The following is a 6,078-nucleotide window of genomic DNA, read 5'->3' on the forward strand; positions in this document are numbered from 1 at the left end:
TGGACTACTAATCAGACAAGCCAGGTTTGATTCCCTGCTCCTCCTCCGCATGCAGCCAGCTGGGTCATCTTGGGCTTGTCATAGCCTGATAGAGCTGTTATGACTGAGCAGTAACATCAGGGCACTCTCATCCTCACCCACCTCTCAGAGTGTCTGTTGTGGGGAGAGGAAAGGGAAGGAGACTGTAAGCCGCTTTGAGACTCCTTTGGGGAGAGAAAAGCGGCATATAAGAACCAACTCTTCTTGTAATTGTACTTTAATTTCCTTAATAAAACCAGAAAAGACAAATTGTTATTTCATTTGTGCTCTCACACCTCAGGCAATCAGAATACAGAAAATGCTACTCTGTTCAATTTTTATGCTTTTTTTCTTCCTTTGACTTTTTGGTAATTTTTGAAACCACACTCTGGAGTCATGGATTGAGTAGAAAGAGAGAAACAATGTCCTGATGCAGGCCTAGATTCTAATCCAGATTCTGAGGATATCAGAGCTGAACTAAATATTATCATGGCAATGTTACATGTTTGGCCATGAAAGTGTTGGGAGAGTTTAAATATTCAAAGAACAGCAAAGTACCAAGTTATTTAAAATAATAAAATAGTTTTTTAAATAAAAGAAACCACTTTGTAAAGAAAGCAGAAAGAGAGTTCTGTCTAATTTCTGTTCATTTGATCTATTCTGCCATTTCTAGAGGCAAGCAGGAAAGAAGTATGCTCAAAACTGCAGGAAGTCCAACAATTGAATCAATCAGGAGCCTGGAGGACATTGTTTGAAAAGTATCAGGAAGTCCTATTACAGCTATGCTAAATACACATCTCCTCCAATGCCCCCTACAGGACATTCTTCATATTCTATTCAGTCTTGCACACTGCAGACCTTGCACATTCCCACAGAAAGTACTGCAGTTTAACAGAAACCAGACAGTACAGAATTCCATCTTGAAAGCACACTCTCATGAATATGTGTTCTTCTTATGAGGTGTTCTTGAATACAATACAATAAATACAATAATGCTATAAACAACAGAATGATGCTGGGGGCTATAGTAAAGTAGGAGAAGAAAAAGGAATTAAAAGTAAAGAGATTTGGCCTAAGCCTTGTCCAGCTTCCTATGAAAGGATGCCAGTCTGGGGATCCCCTGAAATTATAGCGCATCTCCAAACTAAAGAGCTCAGTTCCCCTGGAGAAAATGGATGCTTTGAATGATAGACTCCATAGCATTCTACTCCACTGAGTATAGCATTATGGCTGCTTTGGAGGGTGGACTCTATCTGCTTTATCTGGCCACAGTGCTGTATTAAAATAAATTTGAATTTGGAGGGTGGACTCCATAGCATTATACTCCTCCCCACCCCAAATCCCACCTACGTCCAGCTCTACCCCCAAAAGTCTCCGGGTTTTTTCAACCCAAAGCTGGCAACCGTATTCCTGAGCGATGCAGCACTTGTTAGGTCTGTTCTGTTTCCACAATTGTTTTGAACATCAATTGTACTCTCTTACATGATACAACACTTTTCCACTCCTGTGGCTTACCTCCCTGCTGTGCTTTTCCTTAAGTGATTTTTCTCATTTTCAGCATAGTTGTGGAAAAAGGTACCTGGAGATATATAGATCACCATTCTTCTCTGATTGAGGGGTCTCTCCTAAGGCCATTGAAGGAAGAAATTTTTATACCTCTGTACATTGGCTAGGGATGAGGTGGTCAATTATAGGCCAGTTTCCACTTCACCTTATGAACAAAATTTGCCTGAATATGCAGTTAGTCTTAAGAGCCAACCCTTTGGTGGTTTTACTCTGCTCTGTCTGATCAGACACAGAAAATGTCTATTAGAACTGCAGAATAAACTGGGTGGAATTTGTCTTGTGGGGTATCACAAAGTTCTATTTTCTTCTTTCTTTATAGGAGACAACAAGGACATGGTAGGAGCATTGTGGGAACAAGAACATGACTGTAACAGATGATGAAGAGAGGGCTGAACTGCTCAATTCCTACTTGTGAGGTTTTTCAAGATACCCTGGAGTAGCCAGGTCCCAGTCCCAGCCCACTAACATCACTACAACAAGAAGACTCCCACAAAGGTTTGGCATAACTCTGGAGCTTTAATGGCACTTGCGTAGAGACAACTGGTGATGCCTCTCACTCTCTCTTCCCACCACCTCTAGCTCTCACCTGCTTCCTTTTTATACCCTTTTCCTAACCTAACTCTTCATCCTCCCTCAATCACCTGAAGGTACTTTAACCCCACCCCTCCTAATAGCTTCTCTTCCAGGCTTGAATCCAGTCCTGTCATTTCTGGCTGCCTGGTTGGTTTCTTCCTACAAGGATATCACAAGGTAAGTTCACAGTAGACTAGTCCCTGGGCTTTTTACTCCCCCTCCCAGCATCTTCCCTCCTGGCATTTATCTCTTTTGCCTTCTGTCTGCCCTCTGGGGTTTCTCCCGCTTTTGCATGCTCCGAACCTGGCCCCGCCCGCTGCACCAGTTCTTTGCTCTCAATCTCAGATCATCTGCCTAGTCTATAAACACCTAGTTTCTTTAGTTAGTTTGTTTATTTATTTATCTGTTTGTTTGTTTCTTGCCTCTCCCCAGAGGGCCAAGGCGAGTTACAGATATATAGAACCCCAATAAAAACATACAATAAAACATATAAAACATATAATACATAAATCCCCAGACAATAGAACAAGATGTGGTAAAAACACATATCAACTCCATCCCTTGGTAACCCACTCGAGGAGGAGGGAGGACAGAGAGTGCTGCTGTAAAGGGGGGGGGACAGATCTTCCATGCGGCCTGGCCTCACCCCCCGACCTGACAGAAGAGCTCCATTTTGCAGGCCCTGCAGAACAGATGAATAACATCCATGGGTACTAAAAGAACTTGCAGATGGAATTTCTGAGCCTCTGTTCATTATTTTTGACAACTCTTGGAGAACAGGTGAATTACTAGAAGATTGGAGATGGGCAAATGTTTTTCCTATCTATAAGAATGGGAAAAAGGAGGGCATTTCCGTACATCAGAAAAAATAACGTTATACCAGCTGAATGGCGTAGCACTAAACATTATCACACCTCCTGGACCATCCTCACCTTTTTGCTGTCTCACTCTAGTTTGCCGCCTTTTCATGCTTATCACCCTTCACAAGTGCTGATGGAAATGGCGGAAGAGAGCAACGCAGTTTATTTATGACTCTCTTCCCCCTATCAATTAAGCCAGAGAGCCAATCCCTTTTCTCCATGTTTTAAAGGTCACACAATGCCCGCCATTTTTTAAAATTCATAGTTCTCCATTTAAATGTCTATGCATCTAATCATAGATGCATAGTGCTTTTTGAACACCACCCCTTATGGAATCATGAGTCTTGATACTTTACAAAATTAATCTCATTCCTGATTTAGTGGAGTGAAACTTTAAAGAGGCATGCTTTGCGTTACAACTTTGGGGGGGGGGATTTTTTTGACATCACCTGCATACTTGTCCACCTATTCGTTGCTCTAGGACAGTGGTTCTTAACCTGGGGGTTGGGACCCATTTGGGGATCGAACGACCGTTTCACTGGGGTTGTGGTACGGCGAGTAGCTTAGCGATGGAGGGGCACCGTCAATATTGCTGTTCCTCCTGAAGGCCCCTGCCAATTTATATACAATTTATAACAAATTTATATACAATCAAGAACAATGGATCTTCACACCATTGGTCAATTTCAAATACTTGAATTTCAATCTTCAAATACTTGAATGGCTGTCAGAGAAGATGGTGTAGAGTTGTTTTCTGTTCTCTGAAGGTCAGACCAGAACCAATGGGTGGTTGTTGTTGTTGTTGTTGTTGTTACTATTACTATTACTATTATTAATTTGATTTGTATGACCGCTGCTCTTGGAAACCAGCTCGCGGTGATTCACAACAATACAAATCAATACATTAAAAAATATTAAAATTCCCTATTAAAAAACCCATAAACAGTGACTCGCTCACAATGATGGCAATTGAATAAAACTATTCCCACACAGGCCCACTGGATGGGCAGAAGGGAATGGATGGATAACTGGGCATAGGATGGAACAATCTGGGGAACCAGGCCAGTCTAACACTGGCCTCCCCCCTCCCGGGGAAAGGGGCCTGATCTTAACCCCCCAGGCCACCACCTGGCCTCAGACAAACGCTGGCGGAAGAGCTCAATTTTGCAGGCCCTGCGGAACTCAGAGAGCTCTGACAGGGCCTGCAGCTCTTCAGGGAGATCATTCCACCAGGTAGGGACCAGGACTGAAAAGGCCCTAGCCCTTGTCGAGGCCAGGTGTGCCTCCCGGGGTTCTGGGATCATCAGCAGATTCTTACGCACAGAGCGAAGTATGCAGGGGGCATAAGGAGGTAGGTGGTCCCTCAAGTATGAAGGGTTGGAATTAATTCAAAATAATTTTTGGCTAAACATCTGGAAGAAGTTCCTGACAGAGCGGTTCCTCAATGGAACAGGCTTCCTCAGGATGTGGTTTCTTCTCTGGAAATTTTTAAGCAGAGGCTAGAGAGTCATCTGACAGAAATGCTGATTGTATGCATTTAGGCAGATTGTGAGTGCGTGGGCAAGAAGGGATGTGCCAGTGTTTGTCTCTTGTGGCCCTTCCTTACATACCAAATTGCTGATCATCACTGTTGGATGTTAGATGAATTTCCTCCAGGCCAAGCTGGATTCTAGAGATTTGGGGGGGGGGGGAGAAATCCCTTGGGCATTAAATTGGGGTCTCTGTGGGTGGGCAGGTAGTTGTGATTTCCTGCATTGTGCAGGGGGTGGACTACATCACCCTGTACATCCCTTCTAGCTCTATTATTCTATGCCCATTGAATTAGATCACCGAGAACTTTGGGGTTGGGTATTATCAATATTTAGATGACACCAGCTCTATATTTCATTTAAAAACCCTCCGGATGCATTTGTCTTGGTTCTGAACTGATGCTTTGAGACTGTGGTCAGATACCTAAGGCAGAACAGACTGAAGCTGAGACATGACAAGACCGAAGTAATGCTGGTTGAGGGTGCTGATCTTCTCAAGGCACTGAATCCACTTGTCCCAGATAGAATGATGCTGGCTTTTTCAGAAGAAGCTAAGAGCTTAGAGGTACTCATGGACCACAGCTTGCTCTTTCAAAAGCAAGTTGGCATGGGGACCAGGAGCTCTTTCTCTCTGTGTATGATTCTCCAGTGCTCTTGTTACCTAGACTCAGATGATCTGACTATGCTAATCCATGCTTCAGTAATGTCATGGTTGACTTACTACAACACTCTCTGTGTGGGTTTGTCTTTGAAGCCAATCTGCAATCTATAACTGGTCCTGAATGCAGCAGTCTCCTTGCTGTCAGGAGCTAACCACCAGGAATATATGCTGCTCATTTCTGAAACAGCTACATTGACTCTCAGTAAGTTTCTGAGTTCAATTCAGGGTACTTTTAAAGCCCTTCCTGACCTGGGACCCATATATCAAATGGTCATTTCCTTCTATATATCCCTGTGTAATCAGGCACTTTTTAGGGGGGAGGGGCAGGGAGAGAGGGAGATATTTGAGGTTTATTCTTTTATACTGGTTTTATATGTGAACTGCCCTGAACCTCAGGGGAGGGCAGTATACAAATGGAATGAATGAATGAATGAATGAATGAATGAATGAATGAATATTATTTTACTAGGGGCAGAGCCTGTTGTATCCAGGAATACAATGGGCACTAGAGCTTGGTGGTGGGAAGAGGAAGGGGAGGAGTTGTCCAGTCGGTAAGGGCATGGGGTTGAATGTGTGTGTGGTGTGGGAGGTTGTGGTGGCGTGGTGGTGGATCCTTTCCCCAGAGAGCTCAGTGTTCCATGCATGGTTCTTCTTGAGGTCTTGTACATGGAGAGGCAGGGTGTCAGGCAGGATGAGAGCCAGCTTGGTGTAGTGGTTAGGAAGACGGACTTCTAATCTGGCGAGCCGGGTTTGATTCCCCGCTCCTCCACATGCAACCAGCTGGGTGACCTTGGGCTCGCCACAACACTGATAAAGCTGTTCTGACCAAGCAGTGATATCAGGGCTCTCTCAGTCTCACCTACCTCACAGG

Source organism: Paroedura picta, chromosome 2, assembly GCF_049243985.1.
Source record: "Paroedura picta isolate Pp20150507F chromosome 2, Ppicta_v3.0, whole genome shotgun sequence".
Lineage (NCBI taxonomy): Eukaryota > Metazoa > Chordata > Lepidosauria > Squamata > Gekkonidae > Paroedura > Paroedura picta.